The sequence below is a fragment of the Monodon monoceros genome, unplaced genomic scaffold (genome assembly GCF_005190385.1).
Source record: "Monodon monoceros isolate NGI ecotype Baffin Bay Population unplaced genomic scaffold, NGI_Narwhal_1 Super_Scaffold_18, whole genome shotgun sequence".
Taxonomy (NCBI): domain Eukaryota; kingdom Metazoa; phylum Chordata; class Mammalia; order Artiodactyla; family Monodontidae; genus Monodon; species Monodon monoceros.
This window is the reverse complement of record NW_021703774.1, coordinates 85,682,505-85,704,638: the sequence shown is the minus strand read 5'-3', so window position 1 is coordinate 85,704,638 and position 22,134 is coordinate 85,682,505. Positions and strand designations below refer to the sequence as shown.

Sequence of the window (22,134 nt, the reverse complement as noted above, 5' to 3'; positions counted from 1 at the left end):
AAAATTCATTTAAAAAATAAAAAATAATTCATTTAAAAAGATAAGTTTTAATTCTATACTGTAGAATTCCCAGTAGAAAAGTATGATATTTTAATCACCCAACCCAGAATTTTAACTCTTATAAACTTTACTGTTGCTGGATACAACATAAAACATAGACACATAACATAATGACTATATCTTAGAATTATTCTTTTGTAACCCACCCTGTGTTACTGAAACATTTGTAGAGGCTCCCAAAATCCTAACTATATAATTTAGAAATTAGATATGTATATATTTTTAAACATAACATAAAAGCATGATTCATGTACATTCTTTAATCTCCTTAAACTATTAATCACTACAAAGCTAGAATTTTTTGCTAATTCAGAGGAGCAGAATTCAATAATAAATGCCTCTTCCCCTCCCCTCAAGGGGACTACAAATCCAAAGTAAGATTTAACTAGCTTAGGAACCACTAAAATTATTTTTTAATCAGATGTACAGTATATAATAGGTGTTATAAATTAACACTTATTAACTTAAGAAGCAAAAACATCAATGAAGAAATGTCTCTTAAAAAGTACAGAGTAGATGCTTTTGTTTGCAACTGTTCTAACAGCTATTCAAGGGAATTCCCTGGCGGTCCAGTGGTTAGGACACTGTGCTTTCACTCCCGAAGGCATGGGTTAGATCCCTGGTCAGGGAACTAAGATCCCACAAGCCACGTGATGCAGCCAAAAAAAAAAAAAAAAAAAAAAGCCATTCAAAAGGATAAAGCTCTGGCCCTTTAATCTGACTATTTAGCCAATCTGGCCCTTTAATCTGACTATTTAGCCAAAGTCAGCGTTGATAACATCTTAGGTAGACCTGCCAGCCCATGGTACATGTGAACAATTACTCATCAGGCACAATTTATATAGGACAAACAATAAAGTGTATTCCACTGAAAACAGAAAACAAAATGGGGGAGGAGGAATCAGAGTGTTTCAGTATTTCCATATTAAATGATAGATTTACTGTAAAAAAAAATCACAGAAACATGAACGCTATGAATTTTCCTTTAAGAAATAAATGTTTACTTATATTCAATATCTGGACTAAGTGAGGTAAGGAAACAAAAGAGTTTTCTTTAAAAATAAATATATCTAGAAACCAGCTGGAAAGTGGTTAGTATTTTAGTACTAATATACAATTAACACCTACAGAAACTAAGTTCCAGATGGCGTCTCTATATGGACTCCTGCTGATTACTGTCTTAGTGAATCAAGATTAGAAGAATGTATTAGAGGGCAAGAAATAAAATTATTTTTAGAAATCTAAGATTAAAGGTAAAATGTTAACAACAGATAAGAAAAAAAGAATGGTAAAGAAATATATTGACTTCTATGTATATTTCCATACATAGATACGGAAACAGTTTCATGAAAAATATATCAGTGGTAGCTTTCTAGCCAAATACAAATAGATATTTAAATGTTCCTTTGCAAAGAGGTTCTTCTTCTACTTACTTACAATACAGATTAGAAAGGAAGAAAAATGCACAAGGCTAAGAATGATTCAGAAGCATAAGGCTGAGAATGATTCAGAAGCATAAGATTAAGGCACAGCCACTAAATATTTTATAATCAAGAAAAAAGTGCATAAAAAGGCTCCATTAATCCCCATCTCTATCCTAAACAATAAACACCACTTTCTTTAACCTTCCAAGAATTACAGAGTGCCTAACGCTGAACAATAGTCCTTTACCATTCCAGTTTACAGGCAAAAATGCAGATATGGAAATGAAGTACTATGAAGCTTTTTCATAAAATATCAAACTGCAACATAAGACTATGGTACTTTTTCCTTAAAAAAAGAAAGAAAAAAAGAGTGAGAAAAAACTTGCTAGCTATCTCTTTAATAAAATAGCATTCCAAAAACTTATGTTGCTGCCAGAACATTTAATTGTAAATGTCTGGTCCTTCAGGAATATAAATGTGACATTGCAAGTCACAATTTCTATGGGCCTCAATTTCTTCATACATAAAATAAGAGGGTTAGTTTGGCTAATTTCTATGATTTCCCTTCAACTTTTATAATTTAACTCACATTTCAGTAACAGGAAGTATATATTCTTAAGGGGAAATAGCAAGTCTGGAATAATCAGAAGTCTCTGATCCTTAGGTCAGTTTAATAAGAAGGAAGAAAATAGACTTGTTTTAGATCATTTAAGTAAACAAACAAAAGAAAAGCCCTTCTAACTGCAAGGCTCTGTCACATCTGCTAATCGGCTAACATGGATGCAGCGTGTGTGTGTGTCCCTTCTTACTGTTGACAGCTGTTCTCTATTCATCAATTATTTTAATTTACCTTCTGGAACTGTGAATGATTTTTGGTGTGAAGAACAAATTATGTTTAAAGCAGGTGCAGCTTTATATAGCTATAAAAAGAAAAGAATCAATTAACATAAACAATATGTTGTATATATGCATAAAATATCTCTGGAAAAAGACACAAGAAATTGATAAAAACGGCTGCCTCCAAGAGGGAAAACTGGATAATAAAGAATAGAAATGGAAGAAGATTTTTCACTACATACCCTTTTGTACCTTGTCAATTTTGTACCATGTACAATTATTACCTATTCCAAAAAATTGAAATATTATACATGAAACATAAATAAAGAATTTCCAATTGCAAAAAACTGGAAAGAACTAGAAATATAATGAATATAATGTATTCATTGTGTATATAATGAAGCAATAACATTTCGGTGTGATTTGTATTTCTTTTATAACCTGAGACCTCTTCTCAGATCAGATTCAAATATTATTTCAATCTTTCTTTATGAGATTAAAGTATTTGAATTATTTGCATATTCGAATCCACAAGTATTTTAAAAACATAATTACTAAAGTACTAAAAATGTACAAGATAAGCAGACACAGGCTGTATAATTGAGTCACATAAAAACCAGAAAAGGTGGACTTCCCTGGTGGCGCAGTGGTTAAGAATCCGCCTGCCAATCCAGGGGTAACAAACGGGTTCGAGCCCCGGTCCGGGAAGATCCCACATGCCACGGAGCAACTAAGCCCATGCGCCACAACTACTGAGCCTGCCTGCCTAGAGCCTGCGCTCCGCAACGAGAGAAGCCACCACAATGAGAAGCCTGTGCACCACAACGAAGAGTAGCCCCCGCTCGTGGCACCTAGACAAAGCCTGCGCGCAGCAACAAAGACCCAAAACAGCCAAAAATAAAAATAAATAAATTTATTTTTTTAAAAAACAGAAAAGATAAATTTAAAAATTGCTAAATTTGGCACTAAAAATGTAAAATGTAAATCTTCCATTTAACAGAAGTTGCCATAAAGTTAAAAGACAAGGGACAAACAAGGACCAAATACAATACGTATAAACAGCTAAGTGATTATCATCTAGAACATAAAAATAGCATCTTCAAATCAATATCTCCCCCAAAATTCCAGTTGAACAATAAGCAAAAAATCCAGACAATTTACAGAACTACAAATAACCAAAGAATTTATGAGAAGACGTTCAACTTCACTAGTAATATTAAAGATACCATTTATGGAAAAATTTAAAAGACCTGATAATATATAGTGTTGGCAAGAGTGTAAATGCCCCTTCATATGCTGTGTTAAGAATATAAATTGGGACTTTTTTTTTTTTTTTTGCCTGTGTTGGGTCTTTGTTGCTGCACACAGGGTTTCTCTAGTTGCGGCGAGCGGGCTACTCTTCATTGTGGTGAAGGCTTCTCATTGTGGTGGCTTCTCTTATTGCAGAGCACAGGCTCTAGGCACATAGGCTTCAGTAGTTGCAGCACGCGGGCTCAGCAGTTGGGGCGTGCAGGCTCAGCAGTTATGGCTCGCAGGCTCTAGAGCACAGGCTCAGTAGTTGTGGCACACGGGCTTAGTTGCTTGGCGGCATGTGGGATCTTCCCAGACCAGGGATTAAACCCATGTCCCCTGCACTGGCAGGCAGATTCTTAACCACTGTGCCAACAGCGAAGTTCTGGGACAGACGTTTTGAAAAAGAATTTGACAGCATGAAATTTTCATCTATGAAAATTTTAAATGTATATACTCTTTGACTCACCGATTCCAATTCTATTTCTAGGAACCTATTCTGCAAAAATACTTGCAAATATATATAAAGATACATATACAAAGATGTTCCTTAAGATTTGCTCGTAATAGAGAAAAACTAGAAACAAACTGAGCTCTCATCAATAGGAGAATTGTTAAATTATGGTAAATTCACACTATAGAATACGAATGCAGTGATGTAGATCTACTGTACCTTAACAATAAAAAGGCACATCACAGAACAATACAGCTATCAATAAATATTTGTTGAATGGATTTATATAAATAGGCCAATTTATCTTTTTTAAAAGGGAGGGCATAATATCTCTGTGTCTAAATAAATGACAAAGAAAGGACTGGAGGGATACTTATCAAACTGTTCAGAGTGGTTACCTCTGAAGAGAGGAATGAGATTGGATAGAGGGTGGGGAACTAGGAAGGGAGTTTTTTTACTCTTTATCGTTTGTATTATCTGAATGGTTTACAACCAATATATACTCATGCATTACTTGTACATTTATACATACATTTCTTATATAAATAAAATTTTTAATTTTATACAGAAAAAACTGTGAAAATGAAAAAAAATTATAGAATTAGATCTCAAAAGTTCTCTTCTATATCAAGGTACCAGGTAGAATAGAATCCCAAAGATAGGATCAATTGCTACATTTACAATGCAAAAACTATTGGGTACAAAAACTATTCTAGGATCTTTACTTGTATTGTTTAATTGATCTTTATAACAATCTTACAAGATTGGCAATTTCATCCCCATTTTACAGATGAAGATACTAAGCTTTGTAAGGTTAAAAAGTTAGCCCAGTATTTATATTAAGGCTGAACATCTCACTAGCAGCTGAATACTTCTTTCAGAAGTGTGTCAGGACATAAATCCTGATATCAACATCCCTGTCAACACCATCCAGGAAATCTCTTAAAAGTACCTGAGGGAACCTATTTAATTGTGTAACAAAACGAAGGGGCAAAGAGGAGGAAAAAATATATATATTTAGACTAACTTTTAGATCAATTTTTCATTAGTTCCTTAAACATCTGGGCTGCCTTATCTTGATAGTCAGGCAAGAAATTGCCTCCTCCTCCCCAATTCATATCCTAAGCTTTGTAACAATAAAAATTAGAATTTCTGACTGTGAAAGAGTAAAAGAAATAAGAGACATAGAGGAGAGGCAAAGAGAGACAGAGAGATAGAAATAGGAAGGGACAGAAGGAAGGAAGGAAGGAAGAAAATACGGTAGACAAAGTTTAAAACCCTAGAACAAGATTGGAACCATAAGTTGACCAGATTCTAAAGCTCTTCCTACTGTATCACACTGATTCCCAAGAAAGGGAAGGGCATCAATACTTTACAAAAGCAAGGAAAAACATAAAATGGATAGAGTCATCTAAATATGCCAAAATGAAAAACCTTCATTTTCCTGAAATAATATATAAAAATTATTCCAACAGAGGTCCATAGTTCTATGATTCTTCAAATTATTTTTCTATTAAACAATGTTAATAGGGTGGGTAAACAAGCTAGAAGTCTACATTAATAACAATCTAACCAGGCTTTTTTTTTTTTTTTTTTTTTTTTTTTGCGGTACGCGGGCCTCTCACTGTTGTGGCCTCTCCCGTTGCAGAGCACAGGATCCGGACGCGCAGGCTCAGCGGCCATGGCTCACGGGCCCAGCCGCTCCGCAGCACATGGGATCTTCCCGGACCGGGGCACGAACCCGTGTCCCCTGCATCGGCAGGAGGATTCTCAACCACTGCGCCACCAGGGAAGCCCTATTTTTTATTTTAAAAGATCTCTCCAGGTCTAATAAAATATGCTTCCTAACCCTACTTGATAAACCACACTTAATTTTTTTTTTTAAGATAAAGGATGTTCGTTTATTTATTTATTTATTGGCTGCGTTGGGACTTCGTTGCTGCGCGTGGTCTTTCTCTAGTTGCGGCGAGCAGGGGCTACTCTTTGTTGCGGTGCACGGGCTTCTCATTGCGGTGGCTTCTCTGGTTGCAGAGCGCGGGCTTCAGCAGTTCTGGCGTGCAGGCTCAGTAGTTGTGGCGCACAGGCCCAGTTGCTTCATGGCATGTGGGATCTTCCCTGACCAGGGCTCAAACCCTTATCCCCTGCATTGGCAGGTGGATTCTTAACCACTATGCCACCAGGGAAGTCCCAAAGGAGTTTTAAATAGCTTATTCATTAAATTATCACAGCACCTTATCGTAAATATTCAAATGTTTATTAAGCAAAATTTCAACCTATAAAAACACATGTAAGTAAGAAATGTAGAATTGTTTTAAGATTAATATTTGTACCAAAAATTTTAAGTATAGACTCTAATCACAAATTAATGCTACATCAACTAAGATCAAAGTGAATATTCATATAAATTCATACAGTATTCTTTATTTGCTTGTTTGTGTGTTTTTACCTTATCTGCGGTAAAATGTATGCTTTATCTAAGAACACAACTGAACCTTTCATTATATGATGAAATCTCTAGTATAGTTTTCTGTCACACCTAAAGCCAAGGTACCAAAAGAGTGCTTTGTAAAATAGATTAAACTTATCCTTTATGTTCTTTTTTTACTCCCACACTTTTTTGTTTTCAACGAGAAAAGCAGAACTTAAAGATATGTGAGTATGCTTCAAAAGTGAACTACATAAAAAATGGTTTGTCAGCAAGTATAGGACTATATCTATTATATAGCGGTACATTCAGAAACATAAGAAAATGTACCGAACCAAGAGTCACAAAAACTTCAAAGCTTACTAAAAATAACACAAATTATACAAGTATTAACTATAGAAAGAAGTACAACAGAGTATATACTATATAATTACCCATTAAAGTTTTCTATCCTTAGCTTTTCTACTTCCTTCACATTTATAAACTTATCATAGAATTGAGGTGGAAGGTACCTCTGTCCACTCTCTAATTTAGTACAGAATATCTGAACACTTAACTCTGAGAGATGGTCTGCCAACCTCTACATAAATGCCTCCAATGACAGAAAATTTCTATACCCCCCAAGGCACCTATGGAAGACAGTCTCTAAGGCGGTCACCAATAAGACTACTAGTGTTTTTACATCCTTTTGTAGTCCCTGGCCCTTGAGTGTGGACTGGATTTACTGACTCATTTGTACCCAAGTGCAGAGTGGAAGTGTTGGGATGTCATTTCCAAGATTTATAAAGAGATGGTAACATCCATCCTGAGGGCAGGCATGTGCCCTCTCTCAGACTGCTCACTCTGGGAAGCCAGCTGCCATGTCACGAAGCAACCTTGTGGAAAGGTCCAAGTAACAAAGAACTGAGGGAAGCCTTCAGTCAACAGCCTGTGAAGAGCGGAAGCCCTCAGTCCAACAAGGAACAGAGGTCCAGGTCACTGAGCTTGGAAGGAGATCATCCCCAAGTCGAGTTTTCAGGTGAGACCACAGCCCCTGTAAGAAACTTGACTGCAACCTCAAGAGAGACCTAAAATCAGAGGCTCCCAGCTGGGATGTTGGGACCCTCAGAAACAGTGAGATAAATATTTGCTATTTTAAGCCACTTAGTTTTGGGGTAATTTGTTACACAGCAATAGATAATACAGAATTCCTTCAATTTTTTCTCAAGTATAAAAAGGCATATTGTTTTGTTTTCTAATATTGAATTAAAATCTACTTTCATCTAGGTATGTCTTTGGGTCAGCATAATAAAAATCTGTTACATTAAAAACTTTTATACATTTGAATCTGACAATCATCAGGTCTATTTCCCTACCTCCTTCAACCATTCTTCACATACCTTCCAGATCCCCTACAATTCTAGTCATTCTCCTCTGAACATTTGTTAATCTCTCTCTTTAAAGCATCTGAAATAGAACACAATACTCCAGGTATGGTCTGGTCAACAACTGTACACAGTGAAATTAACAATTCCCATTATGTGGGTACTATACAATGAACACACCTAGACACACCTAAAGTTGCTTTACACCATCTAGTTGTGAGATATTGTTTTTTGCACTTCCCAGAATTTTATTTCAAAAGCTTTTCCTGAAGTTGGAAAGAAGACCAACCCCATTCTATTTCCAAGCTCTCAAAATAATGTAAACAACAAAACAGCAAAATTTACAAAAATTTGCAAACAAGATATACAGTAAGGGGTTAATATCCAAAATATACAAAGAACTCATACATCTCAACATCAAAAAACAACCCGATTCCTGATTAAAAAATGGGTAAAGAATCTGAACAGACATTTTTCCAAAGATATACAGATGGCCAATGGGCACATGAAAAGATGTTCAACATCACTAATCATCAGGGAAATACAAATCAAACCCACAATGAGATATTACCTCACACATGTCAGAATGGCTATTATTGAAAAAGACAACAAATAACAAGTGCTGGTGAGGATGTGGAGAACACGGAACCCTCGTGGACTGTAGGTGAGAAAGTAAATTGCTGCAGCCACTATGGAAAAGAGTACAGAGATTCCTCAAAAAATTAAAAATAGAACTACCATAGGACCCAGTAATTCCACTCCTGGATATTTATCTGAAGAAAACGAACACATTAATTAGAAAAGATATATGCACCCCTATGTTCACTGCAGCATTATTTACAAAAGCCAAGATATGGAAGCAACCTAAGTGCCCGTCAGTAGATGAACTGAGAAAGAAGATGTGGTGTGTGTGTGTGTGTGTGTATATATATATATATATATATATATATACACATATATATATGTATATATATATACACACACACACATATGCACAATGGAATATTACTCAGCCATAAAAAAGAATGAAGTCTTGTCATGGATGGACCTTCAGGGTATTATGCTAAATGAAATAAGTCAGACAGAGAGAGGTAAATACTGTATGATTTCACTTATATGTGGAATCTAAAAAACATAAAACAGAAACAGTTATACATAGAGAACAAAAAGGTGGTTGTCAGAGGGGAAGGGTGTTGGGGGAGAAAAGAAATAGGTGAGGGAAATTAAGAGGTACAAATTTCCAGTTCTGAAACAAATGAGTCATGGGTATAAAATGTATAGTGTGGGGAATACAGTCAATAACTATGTAGTATCTTTGTAGGGTGACATATTGTAACTAGACTTATCATGGTGATCATTTTGAAATGTATAGAAATATCAAATCACTATGTTATATAATAGGAACTAACACAGTCTTCAATAATTATACTTCAATTATACTTCAAAAACAAACAAACTCATAGAAAAAAGAGACCAGATTTGTGGTTACCAGAGGTAAGGAGCAGGGGAAGGGAGAACTGGATGAAGGCTGTCAAAAGGTAAAAACTTCCAGTTATAAGATAAACAAGTACTAGGAATGTAATGCACTACATGATAAAAATAATTAACACTGCTGTATATTATACAGGAAAGTTGTTGAGAGTAAATCCTAAGAGTTCTCATCACAAGGGAAAATATTTTTTTCTATTTTTTAAATTTTGTATCTATATGAGATGATGGATGTTTATTAAACTTGCTGTGATAATTATTTTATAATGTATGTAAGTCAAATTATTATGCTGTACACCTTAAACTTATCCAGTGCTATATGTCAATGATATCTCAATAAAACTGGAAGAAAATAGATAAATAAATAAACAGGAAAAAATGTTAAACCAAAATGGACATTAAGGCACCAATTTTAGCTCAGTTCTATAAAGCTTTCGCAAAGATTTTATGTAAGCTCCATTTTCTTTTTCAGTAGATCAACAAAAGTCACAAAACATGGCACTTAATCATAGAAACTCATTCATTTCACAGAATTCATTATTTAAATCAAATATATCAACTATAAATAGTATAAAAATTTTATGTCCTTTTTCATGTAGTACTGTTTCTCTATAACATAGAGTGTTGACTTGTGAAATGGGATCAACCTCCTAGCAGAGTGGCAAGCATGTGATTGGTGCAATATAAATTTATCCCTTTAGAACTCATAAGGTAAGGGCATTGTCCTTAGGGTTGCTAATAACATGCTATGGAAGAGCTACTGTGCTACAGATAAAGTATAAAAATTTACTCTGGAAAAAGTTTACCTTGTTTGGTTTTTTTTACCTTGTTTTTTAAAAAAATTTTAGGTGTAACTTTGAAACATTGGGAATCCTGATTAGATGTTAAAGATGCCACATGGAGAGACTCCTACTTGTGGTAACATGTTTGAAGTAAGTATTCATTTAAAAATACTTGTGTCTATTATGTGCTGGCACGATGCTGCATCCCTGGGATACAATGATTGAGTTACTATGGTGAACAAGAAGATAAAACACAAAACAAAGGCTTCTAAGGGAGGGTGTGGTGTTTTGTAAGGTATCTTTTTACACAAACAAAAACAAACTCAAAATAAAAAGGAAGAAAAATCAGCTGAAATATGTAAGCTTTGGCTATTCAATGTAATGGTCTCAAAATTAAATGTCAAAAAAAAAAGTATTCTCTGACATGGGTCAGCACTGGATTTAATGAAGACCTGGATTAAAGTCTTCTGTATAAAAATAATACACATAAAATATAAAGTAAAGAGTATCATAAAAAATTACAAATAAAATGCTATGGAAGTTCTGAGGTATCTTGCTAAGAATGAGTCTGAAGGATTGTTAATATCCTAACATGCAGAGATGGGAAGGGAAAAGTAACATTATTGTGAAAAAGTAACTAACATTTATTGTGTATCCACTATGTCAGATCCTGTGCTAAATACTCCCACCCATCATCTATATAACACTCACAACTCTCCAGTTTCATTTTACAGATGATTACACTAATACTCTGAGACGTCAGTTACTTGTCTAAGGTCACACTGCAAAAAGTGCAGAAGCAAGAATGGGACGACCGGGTCTAAAATCCTGTGACCTTTCCACTATAACATTCTAACATATACAGGGGTGAAAACAAAGAGAGGATAGTTAGGATTCAAGTAATCTTGAGGCTAATGTCAAAGTTTTAGAAAACGGAATTCAACTTATTTCCTGTCTTATGTAGTGATTTGTCATTTATTAGCTGAGTAAGTCTAAGGCAATGCTTCTTAAACTTTTCTCCATAAGGACAGAAGAAACTGAACCCATCCCCACATAGCCCATAAGCATAAAATTTCTTTGAAGTCTTTGAATTTTACCTAGAAATTAGTGTGAATATTACATTCTCCATATATCTTCTGTTTAATATAAAAACACTATTTTTTATCCAGCTCTTCAAGTGAAATTGATGACAACTCCATTAGTGTGTGCCATGTTCTGTGACGACAGATTTATCTCTTGGCACACTGCAGCTTATCACTAATACTCCTATTTGAAATGCAAAGGTCGGGGGGATAAAGTAAGCTATTTCTTGATTATTCAAGAACCAACGATGCACGCTGAGGATTATTTAACACCAAATGAAACTCAAGTAACAGTTATTGGCCATAGCCTTATTTTCTAAAATATGAGAATACCCTACTGAAAGCAGGAAAGCAATCCTGACCCACATATAGGGAGGAAACACCCTTTTCTCCATGTCACCACAGTAATAAAGAACCTCTGCCACGGAGTAAAGACGCATCGTAATAGTTTCCATGAGCCATTTTAAGGCCACTGTAAGAAATAAGGTCCTGGACCTAGAAATACTAAATAGATCATGCAGAAAATTTTAATTAGCCATGTCAATGCTCCATTCTGTTAAAAGGTAATCAACAGATGCCTTAAATTTTTTTCCAAAGTGCTTTCAAATACTTTACTTTGTTCAACTTCAGAGCTCATTCCGAGACTAATACAATAGCAAGTACTATCGTCTGGAAATTAAGTCACTAGTAGGGTAAGTACCTCTTCCAAGATTGCAATCAGTAGCAAAGGGAAACTTAAATCCTAGAAATCTGATTTCCAGTTTACTGAGCTACTAAGGAAAACTGCACCTTTTCATACTTATTTTGCAGCATATATCAAAGCATATCACACACTATTTAGTAAGTAACTAACTGATAAACTCGATTTCACAAACAGAAAAAGAGGCTGAACACAATTATGTAACTAGGAACATAAGATAGTACCCCTGCTCTCTTATGATACATTCCTAGTACTGACTTTAAAAAAAAAAAGAAAAAGACAAGAATTAGGAAGTGGGAGGGTGGGAAGAAAACAGGTTAAAATTCCTTCACAAAAAAATTACATATCCATAATGGCAATGTTTGTGTGTGTTTTTCCCCTAACAATATACGGTTATGGCTTAATTGGTTGGTCACTAAAATAATTTTTCTTTCCTGTGTGGAAGCAATCTACCCACTGAAACCTAAGGTAAAACTGTTCATTACATTATCCTCCTAAACGAGACCAAAGAATATGTCATAAAAAGGAAAATGGGCTCTTAGGCGTTTCTCCTGTCTAGTAAAATTTCAAGGCAACACGTACCAACACTGGAGACAAAAAAAATTCTACTTGGATTTACCGTAAAGAAAAGGTTTATAGCGTATTAAAGCCTACATGTTAATCTCTGTGCCATTAACTTCTTGAAGCATTCTAAGAAGTCCGCAGCAAAGAGAGGGAAATAAGTGTTAGGATCATAACCTATGAATGTGGGTGGAACAAAGACTTCTCCCTTCATTATGCAGAGAGAACAAAGTTGCCAAAAACGCTCTGCTCAGATACCATGCGTGGTTACTGACTGCACCTCTGGGTACAGAAAAGAAAAAAATCAAATACTGGTCAAAGGCCGTCCCTGCCTGCCCCCGCCCCTTTCGCCCAAGGCCTCGCGCCAGAGCTGCAGCCCCAATCTCTTTCTCCCCAACATAAGAAAGCGGCTTAACCCTAAGAGTTCTACAAGCTCCCGTTCCCGTCTCCTACGCAGACGCCCCCGGGGCACCGGTCCAACCCGAGTTCCAAATCCAGTCGCTGCCCCCCTCCGCGACCCCGCCCAGACCCCCAAAGCCCTGCTGCCACTGACCACTGACGTCAGAAAGGCCAAACCCGGCCCCCGCGGGGCTGCCCCAGCCCCGCAGCGCTCTCCCCTCCTCCCGGCCAAGGCGTGCCCAGAATGGGACGCGAGCGCGTCCCTCGGCTGTCGCTCGGGCTCGGCAGAGGGGCGAGGAAGGAAAAATCAGCGCAGTCAGCCGCCCTCCCGCCCCACAGCAGCAGCGAGGTGGGCACCAACCCTGCGCTGGCTTACTGGTCAGGGGCGGGCGGTGCCAGGGCGAGGGCCGTCGCTCGGCCCCCGGAGCCGGGTTGGCAGCGAGAGAAAGGTGTGGTTCAGGAGCGGCGGCTTCCCGTCGGGGCCTGGCCCCCATCCGTCGGCGCCGGGGCCTCACTCACGACCCCAGTCGCCACCCAGTCAGCACCCAAGCCTACCCAAGACCCTTCTCCGGGGCCGCGAACGCCGCCCTTGGGGGTCGCCACGGTCGCAGCCCTGTCAAGTGGTGACAGGCGGTGACGGGTGACCATGGCAACCCGAGGTGTGCAGCGCGGCCCGACCCCGCCTCCGCCTCCCGAAGTCGCTCACCTGAGGGCTCCGGGACGAGCCCGGAGAAATAGCGGAGGAGAAAGCGGCGCGGAGGCCGGAGACGGGGCCCCCAAGCCCCGGGCTCTGGGCTGGAAAGGGAGTGTGAGGGCGGCGGTCTGGGCTCGACGTCGGTCCTGCCTCCAGCCGCCCGCGCGTCAATCCATCAGCTCGTCAGTCTGTCTTTCCTCCCGTCTCCCCCTCCCGGACCGGCGACCGTCCGCTCAGCCTCTCACACACTGCGGTTGTCAAGCGGCGCTGCAGCCGAGCACCAGCCCCGAGCCGCAGCCAATCGCCGCGCTTCCCCGAGGCGCCTCAGGACCCCGCCGAGCGGGGCGGCCAGGCAGGTGCCTGCGTCGAAGGGAGAGTCGGCTGGGTGGGCGCCAGCCCGGGGCACGGTGGGGACTAGTTTGGTGGACCGGCTCCCCGCTAGCGCTCCAAGGACCAGCTGGACTCGAAGGAAAAGCCGGCGCGGCGACTGCGTGAGAGACCAGCAGCCGGCACGCAGACCCTTTGGTGGCTGGTGACCCCGCGTCCCGAAATAGGGCGGAGGGGGTTGTCTCCTCCGAATGGAGAGTCGTCTGCGCGTTAGAAGTGACTCTTAAGACTCCTCGCTGTTGATCTATTAATAAGGGATAACGAAATAAATCTCGCCGCCTTCTCCTCTCTGCTTTTCCCGGTTCCACTTCCTTCCTGAAGACTCCAGCAGTTTAATCCCCCCTTCTTGATGCTTGAAGTATTTTTGTTATTTAACACTTAACACATTCAGTGTTTCCCATCACCCGTTTTGGTTGTAAGCCCCATGACAGCAGACCTCACTAGTTCCCACCCTATCGGTGCAGCAGCATTCCACAAATATACCTGATGCTCAACCGAGCTGAATTAAGCATTCAGGGGTAAAACCATGTAGAGCTAACGAAAGAATACAGGACACAAACCTGTAAGAACTTGGTCCTCACAAAGGCTAAAAGCCAAGAGTAAGTGGGGCCTCCCAAAGTGAGGGAAATGTGGCAAAATGGACTGGTAATAAACATCAGAAACATTTCTGGAAAGGAAGAATTTGACCCAATTCAAGATAAAAGAAGCTATAGCTTGAGGAAAAGGTTCTAAGAAAAATATTTACAAATTGATGGAAAACAATTTAAGCACAGAAGCTTAACTGCAAAACTTCAATTGCCTAGCCCTGATTAACTCCTGGAAGAAAGTCTTCATTAAGAACGCTCTCAGTGATAAGTGACAGAAAAATAAATGTAAACACAAGTTAATGTTACCCAGGGTCTTGATGTTAAAAACACAGCAACAACAACAAAAACTTTACAGAACGTATAAAATGAAAAAGTGGGCAAATATATCTTGGAAATAAATAGTCTATTGATTATTTTACCAGTATAGTTTACCTGACAACTCGCTTCTCAATCTTGATTCTCAAACAATAGCAGTTACAAGAACCAGCATCACTTAAATCTTCAACTAAATCTAGAAACAGTTACTAATCAGGAACAATCTGAAAAACATTTGACCACCTAATAGGGGCAGAGTGCTATAAAAAGGAAGAACCTGACCTTCTGGCACTAGATTGGTTTTGGTGTTCACTAACTACAAAACAAAATGCTTCGCCTATATTCTCATTTAAGCCTCACAATCTCCCTTAAAGTGCCTGTTAATTATTACCATTTTAGAGATTAAGGGAAATAAATCACCCAAGGTCAAACAGCTGATAGGTAGCAGAGCCAAGATTCTAACCATTCTGAATCTTAAAACCTTCTTTATCTATTCCACCTCACTGTGTAATAACTGGAAATTTTAGCTTTAAGAAAATGGACTTTATTCTGACAAGGCAGAGGGAATAAGAGGTCTTATTCATGTTTATATCCCTCATGCCCTAGGGCATAGTGTTATTTGCATCTAAGTTTTCAGTAAATAGTAATCAGAAATATTGGAAGCAGATGCACAACCATTATATTTCCAGAAAAGGGGGATGAGAGGAGGAAAAGAACCAGGCATTGAAATACAAGACATCTGGTACATCTTATCACTTGTACACTGATAAATGCATTGACTATGTATTTGCTTCCTAATGTAACATCAAGTTTTACACTACAACCTTAATAGCTGTTAGTCTAAGATATCACCTTTCCTTCTACACTCAGCCACACTGGTTAAGATTAGATCTTCTTGTCTTTCACTCTAGTTGCTGTAAAGCAGAGAATTGTTCAGAAAGGACAAGCCTTTCTTAGATGAAGGGCTGTCCTCACATCCTGAGGTACTGCCTCAATCACTCACCAAATATTTAGAGTGCCTCCTCTGGATCAGTAACTAGGCTAGGTATCATTTGAAAATGCAGGTTCTAACTTGACGGAATGATTCATGGTGACTTGTGACTCAAGCCTATAGGCTAAGGTGGACCCGTTTTCATCTGATTCTCAAATCTCACTTCCAAAAGGGAGAATAAAAGGTTTTGGTGTTTCCCCAAAAGTAGAAAGGAAGCTGAGTACAAACCTAAGTAAGGAACTCTTGCCTCAAGTTGTTCAGGGGAAGATCAATGGGTATAAGGGAATTTGTTTTAAAAGCTCCACTCTCATTAGAATGCATACTCATAAATATACACACCAAAGAGCTGTGTGCTTCAGAGCCAGCAGTGCTCTGGCTCTGGGAAAACAAAGTACCACCACGGCTGCTTCTCCTTCAAACAGGTTCAAGGATTATGAAGGTAGAATACTGGGTCTACCAGAGCTCCTCTCCACACCCCTAAATAAAAGCTTAAATTCTATGCAGATGGTTGAACCTAGTAAAGAAACATACCTTCTTGTTTCAATGTAAAAAAGGTATGCTTTTATTTATATTAAGTAAATATCTGGATGTTATATTGAAAACAAAGTAAATAAAATAAAATACTTGTTTTGGAAAGAAATACTCAACCTATTTAAATTAAGTCATTGAAATAGTTGAACAATTTTTTAAAACTAGAAACTATGTGTTAGGAAATGTTAATAATATGTTGGTAAGGGGGAAATCTCCCCCCTATCTTTTTTGAGTTTTTTTTGTCTGGTCTAATGATTAAATTGACACCAGACAGATTAACAGGAGAAAAAAATGAATTTAATTACCTATGTGTGGGAGTCTATAAGAATATGAGGCCCTAAACCAAGTTAGGCAAATGAGGCTTACATGCCATCTGAGAAAAGAAGAAGGGGTTAGGGATTTGGGACTCCAAAGGGGAGGAAAACACTTTACAGGAAGATGGGAAAATGTTTGGTAAACAAATGTTTGCTGGGCTATGCAGAGACAATGGGACACAAAGAAGACACTGGTCTCCAGGCCCTGAAGAGCTCCCCTTACCACTCTTAGCCCATATTCTGTGTAGGTATCTCCTGCGATGGTGCTCTTCCTGGACCAGGCCCTTTACCTAAATTCTTTTAGGCAGTTAAGGGGGAGGTAAAAAGAAAGACTTCCTGAGTCTTTTGTTTCTTAAAAATAATCAGCATAAAATAATGCTCATGCCAAAGAGAAACATTTTAGGGAGGCAAATTTTGCTCCCCTACCGTCCCACCTTTAAATCTTCCCCCAAGAAATTTCATAGTCCGGAAGCTGAGTTGGAAGATTGTTTTATCTCACTGAACCAGTCTCTTAGTCCTGACAATAGATTAGTTCAGTTAGACTCATTTTAGGAGAAGGTGATTCAGGTGGGCTCCCCAAAATAGGGCTGTGGTGCAAGCAAACAGGCATTTAATGAGGCATTTCTATGGGGACAAAATAAAACAATGGTTAATGACTAGAGCAGACACATAATCCCAGTTCCTGGGATCTGAAGGCAGCCAGTGGAGATTTCTAGATGTCCGGCTTAAAGCATATTCAGATGGAATAGGGCAGGCAGTGACAATTTGACAGATTTTCCTCGTTTGTCACTCGAATGTCTTTGGTGATGTCATCAGGTATACCAGTAAACTTTCTGAGTGGCCCACATAGCAAGAGGCACAAAAAAGATTGTCTAAAACATGAGCAACTGTGGTGATTTCTCTGAAGTTTATATCAAGTTTTCTAGTTTTAGTTTGCAGGGCTTCAGGAGAAAAGGCAATTCTCAACAATTCCAAATCAAAAGGATGGGAAAAAGCAGACATTTGTTCAGAGAGTTGTAGCTAGATATGAGGAAACTAGAAGAATTGAGGATCTAGTCCAGTTTATAGGTAGAAAACAAACCTCAAAGACAATGGACAGTATTAGAAGCTAATATCCACAGTGTATTACTAAAACAAATTTTCTCTCTAAAATCATGTTTTTATAAGTTTATTTATTTATTTTGGCTGCATTGGGTCTTCGTTGCTGTGCGCGGGCTTTCTCTAGTTGCGGTGAGCGGGGACTATTCTTCGTTGCGGTGCGCGGGCTTCTCATTGTGGTGGCTTCTCTTGTTATGGAGCATAGGCTCTAGGCGCGCATGCTTCAGTAGTTGTGGCACAAGGGCTCAGTAGTTGTGGCTCGAGGGCTCTAGAGCACAGGCTCAGTAGTTGTGGCGCATGGGCTTAGTTGCTTGGCGGCATGTGGGATCTTCCTGGACCAGGACTCGAACCCGTGTCCCCTGCGTTGGCAGACGGATTCTTTTTTTCTTTTTTTTTTTGCGGTACGCAGGCCTCTCACTGTTGTGGCGTCTCCCGTTGCGGAGCACAGGCTCCGGACGCGCAGGCTCAGCGGCCATGGCTCACGGGCCCAGCCGCTCCGCGGCATGTGGGATGCTCCCGGGCCGGGGCACGAACCCGTGTCCCCTGCATTGGCAGGCGGACTCTCAACCACTGCGCCACCAGGGAAGCCCGGCAGGCAAATTCTTAACCACTGCACCACCAGGGAAGTCCCATCACCCGAATTTTCTACCAAAGGTAGCCAACTTAAGACAAATTTGTTTGCAAAATAATTTTAGTTTCAATAAACTTGGCCTGTTTATCTACTTAAATACAGCAAGAATTGCAACTGACCATGTAGGCCCTCCTAATCTGCTTTGTTGGAACTTTTCATAAGGAATTTCAGACTGGACTTTTTTTTTTATATGTTCAATATCAGAGAGAAAACCAAACTCTAATTTTGCACAGCCTTACTTTTGTATTAAAACTCATTTACTTAAATAAATTTATTCCAATCTTAACCAGTCCTAACCATACATAAAATTTCTTCCCAAAGATTCCTTTTTTCACAATTTTTCTATAACTTTCTATGTCTCTTTTAGTTTGTCTCTTGTTCTCTTTCCCATTTAGAAATAATCAGTTTTAGGACAAAGACACTCATTTCCCTCAACAAAAATGCATCTCCATATCTCATACCTTTTCTTAACCAAAAATACATCTTATTTTTCTTGCATACAGAATTGTTTTCCTTATTATTTCTAGCAGCCTTAGTCACACATGTTAATTAGAAACCTTAATTTATAGTGAAAATAAAGAAGTAAACAATTGTGAATGGTATTAGCATTTTGTGGCTTGGTTAATTTATAAATACCTTTTATAATTTATAGAAACATGTACCCTTGTATTTAGTTTTTAACGTCTTTATTGGAGTATAATTGCTCTACAATGGTGTGTTAGTTTCTGCTTTATAACAAAGTGAATCAGCCATACATATACATATATCCCCATATCTCCTCCCTCTTGCGTCTCCCTCCCACATTCCCTATCCCACCCCTCTAGGTGGTCACAAAGCACCGAGCTGGTCTCCCTGTGCTATGTGGCTGCGTCCCACTAGCTATCTATTTTACATTTGGTAGTTAATTTTTATTTTTTGGCTGCATTGGGTGTGCAGGCTTTCTCTAGTTGTGGTGAGCGGGGGCTACTCTTCATTGCGGTGTGCAGGCTTCTCATTGTGGTGGCTTCTCTTGTTGCAGAGCATGGGCTCTAGGCGTGCGGGCTCAGTAGTTGTGGCAAGCAGGCTCTAGGGCGCCTGGGCTTCAGTAGATGTGGCGCATGGGCTCAGTAGTTGTGGTGTATGGGCTTAGTTGCCCCTCAGCATGTGGGATCTTCCCAGACTAGGGATCAAACCCATGTCCCCTGCATTGGCAGGCAGATTCTTAACCACTGTGCCACCAGGGAAGTCCTGTACCTTCTTAAATAGTGCAATCTTTCAATGTGGCACAGGACGTGGTTAATAATAGACACAAATTTATGTTTACTTTCTCTGCAAGAGGAAGATAAAAGTAGATAGACATATATTCCATAACTAATATTGTATTACTTTATCTTATTTGGAAATGACCTAGGTATTCAATGAGTTTCCATCATTTAATTTAACTTAGCAAAACTCTAAGGTTTCAAGTTACCAAAAGAATTCTGAAAAGTATTTTTAAGTACACATACCATGATACGTAATTATTGTTAACAAGTTCACGTAAAAACTTTTTATCCTATTTACATCTATTTAATTTGGTTTAATTATTATACTTAATGCTGATAATGCTAAAGACATGCCTGTTTTAGTTAAACCAATAACCTTAAATTTGCTTTTATTTTCTAAAGATTAATCCTAGATCATGTGAACCTGAAAAATATTTGGTTGAGTTTCTATTATATTTTTGAGAATTTTATATAAGCACTTGTTTAAGCCAATTGAATAGGGCTCCACTGGTATAAAAATATCACACATCTACAACATACATATATAGACTCATACACAAACATATAGACAGATACAAACAATGATCTTATAGCTTTCATTTAAAAAAAAAACTTTAGTCATTAAATGGGCACAATGGTACGAAACTTACTAGTTAACAGAAGAACATTTGGATCCAAATTTTGTTTCAGCAGTTGGAAAAAGTTAAGTTTATCTGTAAACTTAAAGGTTTTTTACTAATACTCGTGGAGAAGACACATGAATTTTCATGCATTTAAATTTTCAAATGACCTTTTCCTCTTTTTGTTATTTTTCTGATAAAATGACCTCCCTTAACCCTCCTACACTGTTGGTGGGAATGTAAATTGGTGCAGGAACTATAGAAAGCAGTATGGAGGTTTCTTAAATAACTAAAAAATTGAGTTACCATATGATCCATCAATCCCACTTCTGGACATATATCCAGAGAAAACTCTAATTCGAAAAGATACATGCAATATTCTTAGCTGTAATATGTACAATAGGCAAGACACAGAGATGAATGGATAAAGATGTGGTACACACATACACACACACCCAATGTAATACTACACTACTCAGCCATAAAAAAAAAAGAGTGAAATAATGCCATTTGCAGTAACATGCATGGACCTAGAGATTATCATACTAAGTGAAATAAATCAGAGAAAGACATACACCATATGATATCACTTATATGTGGAATCTAAAATATGATACAAACGAACTTATTTACAAAACAGAAACAGACTCACAGACATTGAAAACAAATTTATGGTTACCAAAGGGGAAAGGGGGTGGGAGAGGGATAAATTAGGAGTTTGGGATTAGCAGATACGAAGAACTATATATAAAATAGATAAACCACAAGGTCCTATTGTATAGCACAGGGAATTATATTCAATATCTTGTAATAAACCATAATGGAATATATATGTGTGTGTATGTGTATATATATATATGTGTGTGTGTGTGTATATATATATATATATACACACATACTTCAATTAGAAAAAAGCAGAAAACCTCCCTTAAGTTTCTGGAACATTTACATCCCAAAGGCACAGGAAAGGAATGTAAGTTCTCCAAGAAGGAGTTGATTTCTTAAGGCTGCAATACTTACACACCTTTTGAGATAGATCAGTGAAGTTAGTTGCTTATCATAGGAATGACATGCCCATCAACTTATGTTGGAATGTTTTTCTTTCTATCCGGATACATTTAGCTTAGAGGAGAAGGCCTAAAAATATTTCCTATTATGCTCTGAATTTGAGTTATGGTCACAAGTTCAGTCAGACCGGTGGCCTCCCATCTTATTTTCTGCCTTTTACAACAAATCTTTCAATGAAGCTATTTTGAAATTTTGGCAGCTCCTGCATACTAATTACAGTAGGTATCCAATTCTGTTTGCTTGATTTGGAAGCCCTTGCTTTTTCTTTTTTTTTTTAACTTTGGGCTGCATTTGGTCTTCGCTGCTGCGTGCAGGCTTTCTCTAGTTGCTGTGAGTGGGGGGTTACTCTTCGTTGTGATGCACAGGCTTCTCACTGCGGTAGCTTCTCTTGTTGCGGAGTAGAGGCTCTAGGCACATGGGCTTCAGTAGTTGTGGCACACGGGCTCAGTAGTTGTGGTTCGCGGGCTCTAGAGGGCAGGCACAGTAGCTGTGGAGCATGGGCTTAGTTGTTCCACGGCATGTGGGATCTTCCCAGACCAGTGCTCGAACCCCGTGTCCCCTGCATTGGCAGGCGGATTCTTAACCACTGCGCCACCAGGGAAGTCCCAGCCCTGGCTTTTTTTTTTTTTTTTTTCCGGTACGCGGGCCTCTCACTGTTGTCGCCTCTCCCGTTGCGGAGCACAGGCTCCGGACGCGCAGGCTCAGCGGCCATGGCTGACGGGCCCAGCCACTCCGCGGCATGTGGGATCTTCCCGGACCGGGGCACGAACCCGTGTCCCCTGCATCTT

The 22,134-nt window shown here is 38.8% G+C and overlaps 1 protein-coding gene across 2 annotated transcripts in view; it reads right to left on the bottom strand.

Moving 5' to 3' along the window:
• The window catches only part of WDR47 (WD repeat domain 47), a 56,773-nt gene extending 42,834 nt beyond the window's left edge, over window positions 1–13,939 (bottom strand). Inside the window, exon 1 of one of the 2 annotated variants that reach the window (XM_029230744.1) lies at window positions 13,573–13,939. The gene's annotated coding sequence lies outside the window, so the exon portion shown is untranslated. The remainder of the gene's footprint in view (window positions 1–13,572) is intronic. The other variant, XM_029230745.1, reaches the window with a different exon arrangement.
• Window positions 13,940–22,134: the final 8,195 nt, after the last annotated feature.